Below are 19,929 nucleotides of genomic sequence, written 5' to 3'. Positions count from 1 at the left end.
GTAGCTGGGCAGAAGCCGGTGAATGGGCAAAAGCATGTTGCTGGGAAAAAAGCCTGTAGCTGGGCAGAAGCCTGTGAATAGGCAGAAGCCTGTAGCTGGGCAGAAGCCTGTAGCTGGGCAGAAGCCTGTGAATGGGCAGAAGCCTGTAGCTGGGCAGAAGCCTGTAGCTGGGCAGAAGCCTGTGAATGGACAGAAGCCTGTACCTGGACAGAAGCCTGTGAATGGGCAAAAGCCTGTACCTGGGCAGAAGCCTGTGAATGGGCAGAAGCCTGTAGCTGGGCAGAAGCCTGTAGCTGGGCAGAAGCCTGTAGCTGGGCAGAAGCCTGTGAATGAGCAGAAGCCTCTAGCTGGGCAGAAGCCTATAAATGGACAGAAGCCTGTGAATGGGCAGAAGCCTGTAGCTGGGCAGAAGCCTGTAGCTGGGCAGAAGCCTGTGAATGGGCAGAAGCCTGTAGCTGGGCAGAAGCCTGTGGCTGGGCAGAAGCCTGTAGCTGGGCAGAAGCCTGTGAATGGGCAGAAGCCTGTAGCTGGGCAGAAGCCTGTAGCTGGGCAGAAGCCTGTGAATGGGCAGAAGCCTGTAGCTGGGCAGAAAACTGTAGCTGGGCAGAAGCCTGTGAATGGGCAGAAGCCTGTAGCTGGGCAGAAGCCTGTAGCTGGGCAGAAGCCTGTGAATGGGCAGAAGCCTGTAGCTGGGCAGAAGCCTGTAGCTGGGCAGAAGCCTGTAGCTGGGCAGAAGCCTGTGAATGGGCAGAAGCCTCTAGCTGGGCAGAAGCTTGTAAATGGACAGAAACCTGTGAATGGGCAGAAGCCTGTAGCTGGGCAGAAGCCTGTAGCTGGAAAAAAAAATTTTGAGCCAAAAAAAAGTTCGAAAAATTTTGGGACCAAAAAAAATTTTAACCCAAAAAAAAGTTCGAAAAATTTTGGGACCAAAAAAATTTTGACCCAAAAAAAAATTCGAAAAATTTTGGGACCAAAAAAATGTTGACCCAAAAAACAAGTTTGTAAAATGTTGAACCCAAAAAAAACTTCGAAAAAATTTTGAGCCAAAAAAAAGTTCGAAAAAATTTTGACCAAAAAAAAAGTTCGAAAAATTTTGGGACCAAAAAAATTTTGACCAAAAAAAAAGTCAGAAAAATTTTGGGACCAAAAAAATTTTGACCCAAAAAAAAGTTCGAAAACATTTTGACCCAAAAAAATTTTGAGCCAAACAAAATTTCGAAAAATTTTGAGACCAAAAAAAATTTGACCCAAAAAAAAGTTTGAAAAATTTTGGGACCAAAAAAATTTTGACCCAAAAAAAAAGTTTGAAAAAATTTTGACCCAAAAAAAGTTCGAAAAAATTTTGACCCAAAAAATTTTTGAGCCAAAAAAAGTTCGAAAAATTTTTGGACCAAAAAAATTTTGACCCAAAAAAAAGTTCGAAAAATTTTTACCAAAAAAAATTTTGAGCCAAAAAAAAGTTTGAAAAATTTTTGACCCAAAAAAAACTTCGAAAAAATTTTGACCCAAAAACAAGTTTGAAAAATTTTCACCCAAAAAAATTTTGAGCCAAAAAAAAGTTCGAAAAATCTTGGGACCAAAAAAATTTTGACCCAAAAAAAAGTTCGAAAAAATTTTGACCCAAAAAAATTTTGAGCCAAAAAAAAGGTCGAAAAATTTTGGGACGAAAAAATTTTTGACCCAAAAAAAACTTCGAATAAAAATTTGACCCAAAAAAAAGTTTGAAAAATTTTGAGACCAAAAAAATTTTGACCCAAAAAAAAGTTTGAAAAATTTTGAGACCAAAAAAATTTTGACCCAAAAAAAAGTTTGAAAAATTTTGAGACCAAAAAAATTTTGACCCAAAAAAAACTTCGAAAAAATTTTGAGCCAAAAAAAAGTTCGAAAAATTTTGGGACCAAACTAATTTTGACCCAAAAAAAAGTTCAAAAAATTTTGGGACCAAAAAAATTTTGACCCAAAAAAAGGTTCGAAAAAATTTTGACCCAAAAAAAGTTTGAGCCAAAAAAAAGTTTGAAAAATTTTGGGACGAAAAAATTTTGACCCAAAAAAAACTTCGAAAAAAATTTGACCCAAAAAAAAGTTTGAAAAATTTTGAGACCAAAAAAATTTTGACCCAAAAAAATTTTGAGCCAAAAAAAAGGTCAAAAAATTTTGGGACGAAAAAATTTTTGACCCAAAAAAAACTTCGAATAAAAATTTGACCCAAAAAAAAGTTTGAAAAATTTTGAGACCAAAAAAATTTTGACCCAAAAAAAAGTTCGAAAAATTTTGGGACCAAACTAATTTTGACCCAAAAAAAAGTTCAAAAAATTTTGGGACCAAAAAAATTTTGACCCAAAAAAAGGTTCAAAAAAATTTTGACCCAAAAAAAGTTTGAGCCAAAAAAAAGTTTGAAAAATTTTGGGACGAAAAAATTTTGACCCAAAAAAAACTTCGAAAAAAATTTGACCCAAAAAAAAGTTTGAAAAATTTTGAGACCAAAAAAATTTTGACCCAAAAAAAAGTTTGAAAAATGTTGAACCCAAAAAAACTTCGAAAAAATGTTGGGCCAAAAAAAAGTTCGAAAAAGTTTGACCAAAAAAATTTTGACCCAAAAAAAACTTCGAAAAAATTTTGACCCAAAAAAATTTTGAGCCAAAAAAAAGTTTGAAAAATTTTGGGACACAAAAATTTGGACCCAAAAAAAACTTCGAAAAAATTTTGACCCAAAAAAAGTTTGAAAAATTTTGGGACCAAAAAAATTTTGACCCAAAAAAAAGTTCGAAAAATTTTGACCAAAAAAAATTTTGACCCAAAAAAAACTTCGAAAAATTTTGGGACCAAAAAAATTTGACCCAAAAAAAAGTTTGAAAAAATTTTGACCCAAAAAAATTTTGAGCCAAAAAAAAGTTTGAAATATTTTGGGACCAAAAAAATTTTGACCAAAAAAAACTTCGAAAAAATTTTGAGCCAAAAAAAAGTTTGAAAAATTTTCACCTAAAAAAATTTTGACCGAAAAAAAAGTTCGAAAAATTTTGGGACCAAAAAAATTTTGACCCAAAAAAAAGTTAAAAAAATTTTGGGACCAAAAAAATTTTGACCCAAAAAAAAGTTTGAAAAATTTTGAGACCAAAAAAATTTTGACCCAAAAAAAAGTTCGAAAAATTTTGACCAAAAAAAATTTTGAGCCAAAAAAAAGTTTGAAAAATCTTGGGACCAAAAAAATTTTGACCCAAAAAAAAGTTTGAAAAATTTTGGAACCAAAAAAATGTTGACCCAAAAAAAACTTCGAAAAATTTTGGGACCAAAAAAATTTGACCCAAAAAAAAGTTTGAAAAAATTTTGACCCAAAAAAATTTTGAGCCAAAAAAAAGTTTGAAAAATTTTGGGACCAAAAAAAATTTTGACCAAAAAAAAAGTTCGAAAAATTTTGGGACCAAAAAAATTTTGACCCAAAAAAAAGTTCGAAAAAATTTTGACCCAAAAAAATTTTGAGCCAAAAAAAAGTTCGAAAAATTTTGGGACCAAAAAAAGTTTGACCAAAAAAAAACTTCGAAAAAAATTTGACCCAAAAAAAAGTTTGAAAAATTTTGGGACTAAAAAAATTTTGACCCAAAAAAAAATTCGAAAAATTTTGGGACCAAAAAAATGTTGACCCAAAAAACAAGTTTGTAAAATGTTGAACCCAAAAAAAACTTCGAAAAAATTTTGAGCCAAAAAAAAGTTCGAAAAAATTTTGACTAAAAAAAAAGTTCGAAAAATTTTGGGACCAAAAAAATTTTGAGCCAAAAAAAAGTTCGAAAAAATTTTGACCCAAAAAAATTTTGAGCCAAAAAAAAGTTCGAAAAATTTTGGGACCAAAAAAAGTTTGACCCAAAAAAAAGTTCGAAAAAAATTTTGACCCAAAAAAAGTTTGAAAAATTTTGGGACCAAAAAAATTTTGAGCCAAAAAAAAGTTTGAAAAATCTTGGGACCAAAAAAATTTTGACCCAAAAAAAGTTCGAAAAATTTTGGGACCAAAAAAAGTTTTGACCCAAAAAAAAGTTTGAAAAATTTTGGAACCAAAAAAATGTTGACCCAAAAAAAACTTCGAAAAATTTTGGGACCAAAAAAATTTGACCCAAAAAAAAGTTTGAAAAAATTTTGACCCAAAAAAAAGTTCGAAAAATTTTGACCAAAAAAATTTTGAGCCAAAAAAAAGTTTGAAAAATCTTGGGACCAAAAAAATTTTGACCCAAAAAAAAGTTCAAAAAATTTTGGGACCAAAAAAAGTTTTGACCCAAAAAAAAGTTTGAAAAATTTTGGAACCAAAAAAATGTTGACCCAAAAAAAACTTCGAAAAATTTTGGGACCAAAAAAATTTGACCCCAAAAAAAGTTTGAAAAAATTTTGACCCAAAAAATTTTTGAGCCAAAAAAAAGTTCGAAAAATTTTGGGACCAAAAAAAATTTTGACCCAAAAAAAAGTTCGAAAAATTTTGGGACCAAAAAAATTTTGACCCAAAAAAAAGTTCGAAAAAATTTTGACCCAAAAAAATTTTGAGCCAAAAAAAAGTTCTAAAAATTTTGGGACCAAAAAAATTTTGACCCAAAAAAAAGTTAGAAAAATTTTGGAACCAAAAAAATTTTGACCCAAAAAAAACTTCGAAAAAAATTTGACCCAAAAAAAAGTTTGAAAAATTTTGAGACCAAAAAAATTTTGACCCAAAAAAAAGTTTGAAAAATGTTGAACCCAAAAAAAACTTCGAAAAAGTTTTGAGCCAAAAAAAAGTTCGAAAAATTTTGGGACCAAAAAAATTTTGACCCAAAAAAAAACTTCGAAAAAATTTTGACCCAAAAAAATTTTGAGCCAAAAAAAAGTTTGAAAAATTTTGGGACCAAAAAAATTTTGACCCAAAAAAAAGTTCCAAAAATTTTGACCAAAAAAAATTTTGAGCCAAAAAAAAGTTTGAAAAATCTTGGGACCAAAAAAATTTTGACCCAAAAAAAAGTTTGAAAAATTTTGGAACCAAACAAATGTTGACCCAAAAAAAACTTCGAAAAATTTTGGGACCAAAAAAATTTGACCCAAAAAAAAAGTTTGAAAAAATTTTGACCCAAAAAAATTTTGAGCCAAAAAAAAGTTTGAAAAATTTTGGGACCAAAAAAAATTTTGACCAAAAAAAAAGTTCGAAAAATTTTGGGACCAAAAAAATTTTGACCCAAAAAAAAGTTCGAAAAAATTTTGACACAAAAAAATTTTGAGCCAAAAAAAAGTTCGAAAAATTTTGGGACCAAAAAAAGTTTGACCCAAAAAAACTTCGAAAAAAATTTGACCCAAAAAACAGTTTGAAAAATTTTGGGACAAAAAAAATTTTGACCCAAAAAAAAATTCGAAAAATTTTGGGACCAAAAAAATGTTGACCCAAAAAACAAGTTTGTAAAATGTTGAACCCAAAAAAAACTTCGAAAAAATTTTGAGCCAAAAAAAAGTTCGAAAAAATTTTGACCAAAAAAAAAGTTCGAAAAATTTTGGGACCAAAAAAATTTTGACCCAAAAAAAAGTTCGAAAAAATTTTGACCCAAAAAAATTTTGAGCCAAAAAAAAGTTCGAAAAATTTTGGGACCAAAAAAAGTTTGACCCAAAAAAAACTTCGAAAAAATTTTTGACCCAAAAAAAGTTGGAAAAATTTTGGGACCAAAAAAATTTTGACCCAAAAAAAAGTTCGAAAAATTTTGGGACCAAAAAAAGTTTTGACCCAAAAAAAAGTTCGAAAAATTTTGGAACCAAAAAAATGTTGACCCAAAAAAAACTTCGAAAAATTTTGGGACCAAAGAAATTTGACCCAAAAAAAAGTTTGAAAAAATTTTGACCGAAAAAATTTTTGAGCCAAAAAAAAGTTTGAAAAATTTTGGGACCAAAAAAAATTTTGACCCAAAAAAAAGTTCGAAAAATTTTGGGACCAAAAAAATTTTGAGCCAAAAAAAAGTTCGAAAAAATTTTGACCCAAAAAAATTTTGAGCCAAAAAAAAGTTCGAAAAATTTTGGGACCAAAAAAATTTTGACCCAAAAAAAAGTTCAAAAAATTTTGGGACCAAAAAAATTTTGACCCAAAAAAAAGGTTCGAAAAAAATTTGACCCAAAAAAAGTTTGAGCCAAAAAAAAGTTTGAAAAATTTTGGAACGAAAAAATTTTGACCCAAAAAAAACTTCGAAAAAAATTTGACCCAAAAAAAAGTTTGAAAAATTTTGAGACCAAAAAAATTTTGACCCAAAAAAAAGTTTGAAAAATGTTGAACCCAAAAAAAACTTCGAAAAAATGTTGAGCCAAAAAAAAGTTCGAAAAATTTTGACCAAAAAAATTTTGACCCAAAAAAAACTTCGAAAAAATTTTGAGACCAAAAAAATTTTGAGCCAAAAAAAAGTTTGAAAAATGTTGAACCCAAAGAAAACTTCGAAAAAATGTTGAGCCAAAAAAAAGTTCGAAAAATTTTGACCCAAAAAAAACTTCGAAAAAATTTTGACCCAAAAAAATTTTGAGCCAAAAAAAAGTTTGAAAAATTTTGGGACACAAAAATTTGGACCCAAAAAAAACTTCAAAAAAATTTTGACCCAAAAAAAAGTTCGAAAAAATTTTGACCCAAAAAAATTTTGAGTAAAAAAAAATGTTAAAAATTTTGGGACCAAAAAAATTTTGACCCAAAAAAATTTTGAGTAAAAAAAAATGTTAAAAATTTTGGGACCAAAAAAATTTTGACCCAAAAAAAACTTCGAAAAATTTTGGTACCAAAAAAATTTTGACCCAAAAAAAATGTTCGAAAAAATTTTGACCCAAAAAAATTTTGACCCAAAAAAAACTTCGAAAAAATTTTGACGCAAAAAAATTTTGAGCCAAAAAAAAGTTTGTAAAATTTTGGGACCAAAAACATTTTGACCCAAAAAAAACTTCGAAAAAATTTTGACCCAAAAAAAGTTTTAAAAATTTTGGGACCAAAAAAATTTTGACCCAAAAAAAAGTTCGAAAAAATTTTGACCCAAAAAAATTTTGAGCCAAAAAAAAGTTCGAAAAAATTTTGACCCAAAAAAATTTTGAGCCAAAAAAAAGTTCGAAAAATTTTGGGACCAAAAAAAGTTTGACCCAAAAAAAGCTTCGAAAAAAATTTTACCCAAAAAAAAGTTTGAAAAATTTTGGGACTAAAAAAATTTTGACCCAAAAAAAAGTTCGAAAAATTTTGGGACCAAAAAAATTTTGACCCAAAAAAAAGTTCGAAAAAATTTTGACCCAAAAAAATTTTGAGTAAAAAAAAATGTTAAAAATTTTGGGACCAAAAAAATTTTGACCCAAAAAAATTTTGAGTAAAAAAAAATGTTAAAAATTTTGGGACCAAAAAAATTTTGACCCAAAAAAAACTTCGAAAAATTTTGGTACCAAAAAAATTTTGACCCAAAAAAAATGTTCGAAAAAATTTTGACCCAAAAAAATTTTGACCCAAAAAAAACTTCGAAAAAATTTTGACGCAAAAAAATTTTGAGCCAAAAAAAAGTTTGAAAAATTTTGGGACCAAAAACATTTTGACCCAAAAAAAACTTCGAAAAAATTTTGACCCAAAAAAAGTTTTAAAAATTTTGGGACCAAAAAAATTTTGAACCAAAAAAAAGTTCGAAAAAATTTTGACCCAAAAAAATTTTGAGCCAAAAAAAAGTTCGAAAAATTTTGGGACCAAAAAAAGTTTGACCCAAAAAAAGCTTCGAAAAAAATTTGACCCCAAAAAAAGTTTGAAAAATTTTGGGACTAAAAAAATTTTGACCCAAAAAAAAGTTCGAAAAATTTTGGGACCAAAAAAATTTTGACCCAAAAAAAAGTTCGAAAAAATTTTGACCCAAAAAAATTTTGAGTAAAAAAAATGTTAAAAATTTTGGGACCAAAAAAATTTTGACCCAAAAAAAACTTCGAAAAATTTTGGTACCAAAAACATTTTGACCCAAAAAAAATGTTCGAAAAAATTTTGACCCAAAAAAATTTTGACCCAAAAAAAATTTTGAAAAATTTTTGGACCAAAAAAATTTTGACCAAAAAAAAAGTTCGAAAAATTTTGGGACCAAAAAAATTTTGACCCAAAAAAAAGTTCGAAAAATTTTGGGACCAAAAAAATTTTGACCCAAAAAAAGTTCGAAAAAATTTTGACCCAAAAAAAATTTTGAGCCAAAAAAAGTTCGAAAAATTTTGGGACCAAAAAAAGTTTGACCCAAAAAAAGCTTCGAAAAAAATTTGACCCAAAAAAAAGTTTGAAAAATTTTGGGACCAAAAAAATTTTGACCAAAAAAAATGTTCGAAAAAATTTTGACCCAAAAAAATTTTGAGCCAAAAAAAATTTTGGGACCAAAAAAATTTTGACCCAAAAAAAATGTTCGAAAAAATTTTGACCCAAAAAAATTTTGAGCCAAAAAAATTTTTGAAAAATTTTGGGACCAAAAAAATTTTGACCAAAAAAAAAGTTCGAAAAATTTTGGGACCAAAAAAATTTTGACCCAAAAAAAAGTTCGAAAAATTATGGGACCAAAAAAATTTTGACCCAAAAAAAAAGTTCGAAAAAATTTTGACCCAAAAAAATTTTGACCCAAAAAAAGTTCGAAAAAATTTTGACCCAAAAAAATTTTGAGCCAAAAAAAAGTTCGAAAAATTTTGGGACCAAAAAAAGTTTGACCCAAAAAAAAGTTCGAAAAAATTTTGACCCAAAAAAATTTTGAGTAAAAAAAAATGTTAAAAATTTTGGGACCAAAAAAATTTTGACCCAAAAAAATTTTGAGTAAAAAAAAATGTTAAAAATTTTGGGACCAAAAAAATTTTGACCCAAAAAAAACTTCGAAAAATTTTGGTACCAAAAAAATTTTGACCCAAAAAAAATGTTCGAAAAAATTTTGACCCAAAAAAATTTTGACCCAAAAAAAACTTCGAAAAAATTTTGACGCAAAAAAATTTTGAGCCAAAAAAAAGTTTGAAAAATTTTGGGACCAAAAACATTTTGACCCAAAAAAAACTTCGAAAAAATTTTGACCCAAAAAAAGTTTTAAAAATTTTGGGACCAAAAAAATTTTGAACCAAAAAAAAGTTCGAAAAAATTTTGAACCAAAAAAATTTTGAGCCAAAAAAAAGTTCGAAAAATTTTGGGACCAAAAAAAGTTTGACCCAAAAAAAGCTTCGAAAAAAATTTGACCCCAAAAAAAGTTTGAAAAATTTTGGGACTAAAAAAATTTTGACCCAAAAAAAAGTTCGAAAAATTTTGGGACCAAAAAAATTTTGACCCAAAAAAAAGTTCGAAAAAATTTTGACCCAAAAAAATTTTGAGTAAAAAAAAATGTTAAAAATTTTGGGACCAAAAAAATTTTGACCCAAAAAAAACTTCGAAAAATTTTGGTACCAAAAACATTTTGACCCAAAAAAAATGTTCGAAAAAATTTTGACCCAAAAAAATTTTGACCCAAAAAAAATTTTGAAAAATTTTTGGACCAAAAAAATTTTGACCAAAAAAAAAGTTCGAAAAATTTTGGGACCAAAAAAATTTTGACCCAAAAAAAAGTTCGAAAAATTTTGGGACCAAAAAAATTTTGACCCAAAAAAAGTTCGAAAAAATTTTGACCCAAAAAAAATTTTGAGCCAAAAAAAGTTCGAAAAATTTTGGGACCAAAAAAAGTTTGACCCAAAAAAAGCTTCGAAAAAAATTTGACCCAAAAAAAAGTTTGAAAAATTTTGGGACCAAAAAAATTTTGACCAAAAAAAATGTTCGAAAAAATTTTGACCCAAAAAAATTTTGAGCCAAAAAAAATTTTGGGACCAAAAAAATTTTGACCCAAAAAAAATGTTCGAAAAAATTTTGACCCAAAAAAATTTTGAGCCAAAAAAATTTTTGAAAAATTTTGGGACCAAAAAAATTTTGACCAAAAAAAAAGTTCGAAAAATTTTGGGACCAAAAAAATTTTGACCCAAAAAAAAGTTCGAAAAATTATGGGACCAAAAAAATTTTGACCCAAAAAAAAAGTTCGAAAAAATTTTGACCCAAAAAAATTTTGACCCAAAAAAAGTTCGAAAAAATTTTGACCCAAAAAAATTTTGAGCCAAAAAAAAGTTCGAAAAATTTTGGGACCAAAAAAAGTTTGACCCAAAAAAAGCTTCGAAAAAAATTTGACCCAAAAAAAAGTTTGAAAAATTTTGGGACTAAAAAAATTTTGACCCAAAAAAAAGTTAGAAAAATTTTGGGACCAAAAAAATTTTGACCCAAAAAAAAGTTCGAAAAAATTTTGACCCAAAAAAATTTTGAGTAAAAAAAATGTTAAAAATTTTGGGAGCAAAAAAATTTTGACCCAAAAAAAATGTTCGAAAAAATTTTGACCCAAAAAAAATTTTGAAAAATTTTTGGACCAAAAAAATTTTGACCAAAAAAAAAGTTCGAAAAATTTTGGGAACAAAAAAATTTTGACCCAAAAAAAAGTTCGAAAAATTTTGGGACCAAAAAAATTTTGACCCAAAAAAGGTTCGAAAAAATTTTGACCCAAAAAAAATTTTGTGCCAAAAAAAAGTTCGAAAAATTTTGGGACCAAAAAAAGTTTGACCCAAAAAAAGCTTCGAAAAAAATTTGACCCAAAAAAAAGTTAGAAAAATTTTGGGACCAAAAAAATTTTGACCCAAAAAAAAGTTCGAAACAATTTTGACCCAAAATAATTTTGAGCTAGAAAAAAGTTTGAAAAACTTTGGGACCAAAAAAATTTTGACCCAAAAAAAACTTCAAAAAAATTTGGGACCAAAAAAAATTTGACCCAAAAAAAACTTCGAAAAAATTTTGACCCAAAAAAATTTTGAGCCAAAAAAAAGTTAGAAAAATTTTGGGACCAAAAAATTTTTGACCCAAAAAAAAGTTCGAAAAAATTTTGACCCAAAAAAATTTTGAGTAAAAAAAAATGTTAAAAATTTTGGGAGCAAAAAAATTTTGACCCAAAAAAAATGTTCGAAAAAATTTTGACCCAAAAAAAATTTTGAAAAATTTTTGGACCAAAAAAATTTTGACCAAAAAAAAAGTTCGAAAAATTTTGGGAACAAAAAAATTTTGACCCAAAAAAAAGTTCGAAAAATTTTGGGACCAAAAAAATTTTGACCCAAAAAAAGTTCGAAAAAATTTTGACCCAAAAAAAATTTTGTGCCAAAAAAAAGTTCGAAAAATTTTGGGACCAAAAAAAGTTTGACCCAAAAAAAGCTTCGAAAAAAATTTGACCCAAAAAAAAGTTCGAAAAATTTTGGGACTAAAAAAATTTTGACCCAAAAAAAAATTCGAAAAATTTTGGGACCAAAAAAATTTTGACCCAAAAAAAAGTTCGAAACAATTTTGACCCAAAATAATTTTGAGCTAGAAAAAAGTTTGAAAAACTTTGGGACCAAAAAAATTTTGACCCAAAAAAAACTTCAAAAAAATTTGGGACCAAAAAAAATTTGACCCAAAAAAAACTTCGAAAAAATTTTGACCCAAAAAAATTTTGAGCCAAAAAAAAGTTAGAAAAATTTTGGGACCAAAACATTTTTGACCCAAAAAATAGTTCGAAAAAATTTTGACCCAAAAAAATTTTGAGTAAAAAAAAATGTTAAAAATTTTGGGAGCAAAAAAATTTTGACCCAAAAAAAATCTTCGAAAAAATTTTGACCCAAAAAAAATTTTGAAAAATTTTTGGACCAAAAAAATTTTGACCAAAAAAAAAGTTCGAAAAATTTTGGGAACAAAAAAATTTCGACCCAAAAAAAAGTTCGAAAAATTTTGGGACCAAAAAAATTTTGACCCAAAAAAAGTTCGAAAAAATTTTGACCCAAAAAAAATTTTGTGCCAAAAAAAAGTTCGAAAAATTTTGGGACCAAAAAAAGTTTGACCCAAAAAAAGCTTCGAAAAAAATTTGACCCAAAAAAAAGTTCGAAAAATTTTGGGACTAAAAAAATTTTGACCCAAAAAAAAGTTCGAAAAATTTTGGGACCAAAAAAATTTTGACCCAAAAAAAAGTTCGAAACAATTTTGACCCAAAATAATTTTGAGCTAGAAAAAAGTTTGAAAAACTTTGGGACCAAAAAAATTTTGACCCAAAAAAAACTTCGAAAAAATTTGGGACCAAAAAAAATTTGACCCAAAAAAAACTTCGAAAAAATTTTGACCCAAAAAAATTTTGAGCCAAAAAAAAGTTCGAAAAAATTTTGACCCAAAAAAATTTTGAGCCAAAAAAAAGTTCGAAAAATTTTGGGACCAAAAAAAGTTTGACCCAAAAAAAGCTTCGAAAAAAATTTGACCCAAAAAAAAGTTTGAAAAATTTTGGGACTAAAAAAATTTTGACCCAAAAAAAAGTTCAAAAAATTTTGGGACCAAAAAAATTTTGACCCAAAAAAAAGTTCGAAAAAATTTTGACCCAAAAAAATTTTGAGTAAAAAAAAATGTTAAAAATTTTGGGACCAAAAAAATTTTGACCCAAAAAAAACTTCGAAAAATTTTGGTACCAAAAAAATTTTGACCCAAAAAAAATGTTCGAAAAAATTTTGACCCAAAAAAATTTTGACCCAAAAAAATTTTGAAAAATTTTTGGACCAAAAAAATTTTGACCAAAAAAAAAGTTCGAAAAATTTTGGTACCAAAAAAATTTTGACCCAAAAAAAAGTTCGAAAAATTTTGGGACCAAAAAAATTTTGACCCAAAAAAAAGTTCGAAAAATTTTGGGACCAAAAAAATTTTGACCCAAAAAAAAGTTCGAAACAATTTTGACCCAAAATAATTTTGAGCTAGAAAAAAGTTTGAAAAACTTTGGGACCAAAAAAATTTTGACCCAAAAAAAAGTTCGAAAAATTTTGGGACCAAAAAAAATTTGACCCGAAAAAAACTTCGAAAAAATTTTGACCCAAAAAAATTTTGAGCCAAAAAAAACTTCGAAAAAATTTTGACCCAAAAAAATTTTGAGCCAAAAAAAAGTTCGAAAAATTTTGGGACCAAAAAAAGTTTGACCCAAAAAAAGCTTCGAAAAAAATTTGACCCAAAAAAAAGTTTGAAAAATTTTGGGACTAAAAAAATTTTGACCCAAAAAAAAGTTCAAAAAATTTTGGGACCAAAAAAATTTTGACCCAAAAAAAAGTTCGAAAAAATTTTGACCCAAAAAAATTTTGAGTAAAAAAAAATGTTAAAAATTTTGGGACCAAAAAAATTTTGACCCAAAAAAAACTTCGAAAAATTTTGGTACCAAAAAAATTTTGACCCAAAAAAAATGTTCGAAAAAATTTTGACCCAAAAAAATTGTGATCCAAAAAAAATTTTGAAAAATTTTTGGACCAAAAAAATTTTGACCAAAAAAAAAGTTCGAAAAATTTTGGGACCAAAAAAATTTTGACCCAAAAAAAAGTTCGAAAAATTTTGGGACCAAAAAAATTTTGACCCAAAAAAAGTTCGAAAAAATTTTGACCACAAAAAAATTTTGAGCCAAAAAAAGTTCGAAAAATTTTGGGACCAAAAAAAGTTTGACCCAAAAAAAGCTTCGAAAAAAATTTGACCCAAAAAAAAGTTTGAAAAATTTTGGGACTAAAAAAATTTTGACCCAAAAAAAAGTTCGAAAAATTTTGGGACCAAAAAAATTTTGACCCAAAAAAAAGTTCGAAACAATTTTGACCCAAAATAATTTTGAGCAAGAAAAAAGTTTGAAAAACTTTGGGACCAAAAAAATTTTGACCCAAAAAAAACTTCGAAAAAATTTGGGACCAAAAAAATTTTGACCCAAAAAAAAACTTCGAAAAAATTTTGACCCAAAAAAATTTTGAGCCAAAAAAAACTTCGAAAAAATTTTGACTCAAAAAAAAGTTCGAAAAATTTTGGGACCAAAAAAATTTTTACCCAAAAAAAAGTTCGAAAAAATTTTGACCTAAAAAAATTTTGAGCCAAAAATAAGTTCGAAAAATTTTGGGACCAAAAAAATTTTGACCTAAAAAAAGTTCGAAACATTTTGGGACCAAAAAAATTTTGAGCCAAAAAAAAGTTCGAAAAATTTTAAGACCAAAAAAATTTTGACCCAAAAAAAAACTTCGAAAAAATTTTGAGCAAAAAAAAACTTCGAAAAAATTTTGACTCCAAAAAAAGTTTGAAAAATTTTGGGACCAAAAAAATTTTGACCCAAAAAAAACTTCGAAAAAATTTTGAGCCAAAAAAAATTTCGAAAAATTTTGGGACCAAAAAAATTTGGAGCCAAAAAAAAGTTCGAAAAATTTTGGGACCAAAAAAATTTTGAGACAAAAAAAACTTCGAAAAATTTTGGGACCAAAAAAAATTTGACCCAAAAAAAAAGTTCGAAAAATTTTTTGGGACCAAAAAAATTTTGAGCCAAAAAAAAGTTCGAAAAATTTTGGGACCAAAAAAATTTTGACCCAAAAAAAACTTCGAAAAAATTTTGACGCAAAAAAATTTTGAGCCAAAAAAAAGTTTGAAAAATTTTGGGACCAAAAACATTTTGACCCAAAAAAAACTTCGAAAAAATTTTGACCCAAAAAAAGTTTTAAAAATTTTGGGACCAAAAACATTTTGAACCAAAAAAATAGTTCGAAAAAATTTGGGACCAAAACAATTTTGACCCAAAAAAAACTTTGAAAAAATTTTGAGCCAAAAAAAAGTTTGAAAAATTTTGGGACCAAAAAAATTTTGACCCAAAAAAAACTTTGAAAAAATTTTGAGCCAAAAAAAAGTTTGAAAAATTTTGGGACCAAAAAAATTTTGACCCAAAAAAAACTTCGAAAAAATTTTGACCCAAAAAAAAGTTCTTAACAATTTTGACCCAAAATAATTTTGAGCCAGAAAAAAGTTTGAAAAATTTTGGGACCAAAAAAATTTTGACCCAAAAAAAAGTTCGAAAAAATTTGGGACCAAAACAATTTTGACCCAAAAAAAACTTCGAAAAAATTTTGACCCAAAAAAATTTTGAGCCAAAAAAAAGTTTGAAAAATTTTGGGACCAAAAAAATTTTGACCCAAAAAAAAGTTCGAAAAAATTTTGACCCAAAAAACTTTTGAGCCAAAAAAAAGTTTGGGACCAAAAAAATTTTGACCCAAAAAAATGTTCGAAAATATTTTGACCCAAAAAAATTTTGAGCCAAAAAAAATTTTGGGACCAAAAAAATTTTGACCCAAAAAAAATGTTCGAAAAAATTTTGACCCAAAAAAATTTTGAAAAATTTTGGGACCAAAAAAATTTTGACCAAAAAAAAAGTTCGAAAAATTTTGACCCAAAAAAATTTTGAGCCAAAAAAAAGTTTGAAAAATTTTGGGACCAAAAAAATTTTGACCCAAAAAAAAGTTCGAAAACATTTTGACCCAAAAAAATTTTGAGCCAAAAAAAAGGTCGAAAAATTTTTTGGACCAAAAAACTTTTGACCAAAAAAAATGTTCGAAAATATTTTGACCCAAAAAAATTTTGAGCCAAAAAAAATTTTGGGACCAAAAAAATTTTGAGCCAAAAAAAATTTTGAAAAATTTTGGGACCAAAAAAATTTTCACCAAAAAAAAAGTTCGAAAAATTTTGGGACCAAAAAAATTTTGACCCAAAAAAAAGTTCGAAAAATTATGGGACCAAACAAATTTTGACCCAAAAAAAAAGTTCGAAAAAATTTTGACCCAAAAAAATTTTGAGCCAAAAAAAAGTTCGAAAAATTTTGGGACCAAAAAAATTTTGAGCCAAAAAAAAGTTCGAAAAATTTTGGGATCAAAAAAATTTTGACCCAAAAAAAAGTTCGAAAAATTTTGGGACCAAAAAAATTTTGACCCAAAAAAAGTTCGAAAAAATTTTGACCCAAAAAAATTTTGAGCCAAAAAAAAGTTTGAAAAATTTTGGGACCAAAAAAATTTTGACCCAAAAAAAACTTCGAAAAAATTTTGACTCAAAAAAAAGTTTTAAAAATTTTGGGACCAAAAAAATTTTGACCCAAAAAAAAGTTCGAAAAATTTTGGGACCAAAAAACTTTTGAGCCAAAAAAAGAGTCCGAAAAATTTTGGGACCAAAAAAATTTTGACCAAAAAAAATGTTCGAAAAAATTTTGAGCCAAAAAAATTTTGACAAAAAAAAATGTTCGAAAAAATTTTGAGCCAAAAAAATTTTGAGCCAAAAAAAAATTTGGGACCAAAAAAATTTTGACCCAAAAAAAATGTTCGAAAAAATTTTGACCCAAAAAAATTTTGAGCCAAAAAAAATTTTGAAAAATTTTGGGACCAAAAAAATTTTGACCAAAAAAAAAGTTCGAAAAATTTTGGGAACAAAAAAATTTTGACCCAAAAAAAAAGTTCGAAAAATTTTGGGACCAAAAAAATTTTGACCCAAAAAAAATTTTGAACCAAAAAAAAGTTCGAAAAATTTTGGGACCAAAAAAAGTTTGACCCAAAAAAAGCTTCGAAAAAAATTTGACCCAAAAAAAAGTTTGAAAAATTTTGGGACTAAAAAAATTTTGACCCAAAAAAAAGTTCGAAAAATTTTGGGACCAAAAAAATTTTGACCCAAAAAAAAGTTCGAAACAATTTTGACCCAAAATAATTTTGAGCTAGAAAAAAGTTTGAAAAATTTTGGGACCAAAAAAATTTTGACCCAAAAAAAACTTCGAAAAATTTTGGGACCAAAAAAATTTTCACCCAAAAAAAACTTCGAAAAATTTTGGGACCAAAAAAATTTTGGACCAAAAAAACTTCGAAAAATTTTGAGACCAAAAAAATTTTGGACCAAAAAAAACTTCGAAAAATTTTGGGACCAAAAAAATTTTCACCCAAAAAAAACTTCGAAAAATTTTGGGACCAAAAAAATTTTGGACCAAAAAACTTCGAAAAATTTTGAGACCAAAAAAATTTTGGACCAAAAAAAACTTCGAAAAATTTTGGGACCAAAAAAATTTTGACCCAAAAAAAAGTTCGAAAAAATTTTGACCCAAAAAACTTTTGAACCAAAAAAAAGTTTGGGACCAAAAAAATTTTGACCCAAAAAAATGTTCGAAAATATTTTGACCCAAAAAAATTTTGAGCCAAAAAAAATTTTGGGACCAAAAAAATTTTGACCCAAAAAAAATGTTCGAAAAAATTTTGACCCAAAAAAATTTTGAGCCAAAAAAAATTTTGAAAAATTTAGGGACCAAAAAAATTTTGACCAAAAAAAAAGTTCGAAAAATTTTGACCCAAAAAAATTTTGAGCCAAAAAAAAGTTTGAAAAATTTTGGGACCAAAAAAATTTTGACCCAAAAAAAAGTTCGAAAAAATTTTGACCCAAAAAAATTTTGAGCCAAAAAAAAGGTCTAAAAATTTTTTGGACCAAAAAACTTTTGACCAAAAAAAATGTTCGAAAATATTTTGACCCAAAAAAATTTTGAGCCAAAAAAAATTTTGGGACCAAAAAAATTTTGACCCAAAAAAAATGTTCGAAAAAATTTTGACCCAAAAAAATTTTGACCCAAAAAAAAGTTCTTAACAATTTTGACCCAAAATAATTTTGAGCCAGAAAAAAGTTTGAAAAATTTTGGGACCAAAAAAATTTTGACCCAAAAAAAAGTTCGAAAAAATTTGGGACCAAAACAATTTTGACCCAAAAAAAACTTCGAAAAAATTTTGACCCAAAAAAATTTTGAGCCAAAAAAAAGTTTGAAAAATTTTGGGACCAAAAAAATTTTGACCCAAAAAAAAGTTCGAAAAAATTTTGACCCAAAAAACTTTTGAGCCAAAAAAAAGTTTGGGACCAAAAAAATTTTGACCCAAAAAAATGTTCGAAAATATTTTGACCCAAAAAAATTTTGAGCCAAAAAAAATTTTGGGACCAAAAAAATTTTGACCCAAAAAACATGTTCGAAAAAATTTTGACCCAAAAAAATTTTGAAAAATTTTGGGACCAAAAAAATTTTGACCAAAAAAAAAGTTCGAAAAATTTTGACCCAAAAAAATTTTGACCCAAAAAAAGTTCGAAAAAATTTTGACCCAAAAAAATTTGACCCAAAAAAAAGTTTGAAAAATTTTGGGACTAAAAAAATTTTGACCCAAAAAAAAGTTCGAAAAATTTTGGGACCAAAAAAATTTTGACCCAAAAAAAAGTTCGAAACAATTTTGACCCAAAATAATTTTGAGCTAGAAAAAAGTTTGAAAAATTTTGGGACCAAAAAAATTTTGACCCAAAAAAAACTTCGAAAAATTTTGGGACCAAAAAAATTTTCACCCAAAAAAAACTTCGAAAAATTTTGGGACCAAAAAAATTTTGGACCAAAAAAACTTCGAAAAATTTTGAGACCAAAAAAATTTTGGACCAAAAAAAACTTCGAAAAATTTTGGGACCAAAAAAATTTTCACCCAAAAAAAACTTCGAAAAATTTTGGGACCAAAAAAATTTTGGACCAAAAAACTTCGAAAAATTTTGAGACCAAAAAAATTTTGGACCAAAAAAAACTTCGAAAAATTTTGGGACCAAAAAAATTTTGACCCAAAAAAAAGTTCGAAAAAATTTTGACCCAAAAAACTTTTGAACCAAAAAAAAGTTTGGGACCAAAAAAATTTTGACCCAAAAAAATGTTCGAAAATATTTTGACCCAAAAAAATTTTGAGCCAAAAAAAATTTTGAGCCAAAAAAAATTTTGAAAAATTTTGGGACCAAAAAAATTTTGACCAAAAAAAAAGTTCGAAAAATTTTGACCCAAAAAAATTTTGAGCCAAAAAAAAGTTTGAAAAATTTTGGGACCAAAAAAATTTTGACCCAAAAAAAAGTTCGAAAAAATTTTGACCCAAAAAAATTTTGAGCCAAAAAAAAGGTCTAAAAATTTTTTGGACCAAAAAACTTTTGACCAAAAAAAATGTTCGAAAATATTTTGACCCAAAAAAATTTTGAGCCAAAAAAAATTTTGGGACCAAAAAAATTTTGACCCAAAAAAAATGTTCGAAAAAATTTTGACCCAAAAAAATTTTGAGCCAAAAAAAATTTTGAAAAATTTTGGGACCAAAAAAATTTTCACCAAAAAAAAAGTTCGAAAAATTTTGGGACCAAAAAAATTTTGACCCAAAAAAAAGTTCGAAAAATTATGGGACCAAACAAATTTTGACCCAAAAAAAAAGTTCGAAAAAATTTTGACCCAAAAAAATTTTCACCCAAAAAAAAGTTCGAAAAATTTTGGGACCAAAAAAATTTTAAGCCAAAAAAAAGTTCGAAAAATTTTGGGATCAAAAAAATTTTGACCCAAAAAAAAGTTCGAAAAATTTTGGGACCAAAAAAATTTTGACCCAAAAAAAGTTCGAAAAAATTTTGACCCAAAAAAATTTTGAGCCAAAAAAAAGTTTGAAAAATTTTGGGACCAAAAAAATTTTGACCCAAAAAAAACTTCGAAAAAATTTTGACTCAAAAAAAAGTTTTAAAAATTTTGGGACCAAAAAAATTTTGACCCAAAAAAAAGTTCGAAAAATTTTGGGACCAAAAAACTTTTGAGCCAAAAAAAGAGTCCGAAAAATTTTGGGACCAAAAAAATTTTGACCAAAAAAAATGTTCGAAAAAATTTTGAGCCAAAAAAATTTTGACCAAAAAAAATGTTCGAAAAAATTTTGAGCCAAAAAAATTTTGAGCCAAAAAAAATTTTGGGACCAAAAAAATTTTGACCCAAAAAAAATGTTCGAAAAAATTTTGACCGAAAAAAATTTTGAGCCAAAAAAAATTTTGAAAAATTTTGGGACCAAAAAAATTTTGACCAAAAAAAAAGTTCGAAAAATTTTGGGAACAAAAAAATTTTGACCCAAAAAAAAGTTCGAAAAATTTTGGGACCAAAAAATTTTGACCCAAAAAAAATTTTGAGCCAAAAAAAAGTTCGAAAAATTTTGGGACCAAAAAAAGTTTGACCCAAAAAAAGCTTCGAAAAAAATTTTACCCAAAAAAAAGTTTGAAAAATTTTGGGACTAAAAAAATTTTGACCCAAAAAAAAGTTC

This window comes from Astyanax mexicanus, chromosome 5 (assembly GCF_023375975.1).
Source record: "Astyanax mexicanus isolate ESR-SI-001 chromosome 5, AstMex3_surface, whole genome shotgun sequence".
Classification (NCBI taxonomy): domain Eukaryota; kingdom Metazoa; phylum Chordata; class Actinopteri; order Characiformes; family Acestrorhamphidae; genus Astyanax; species Astyanax mexicanus.
The sequence above is the reverse complement of the archived record's forward strand: the minus strand, read 5'-3'. Positions refer to the sequence as shown.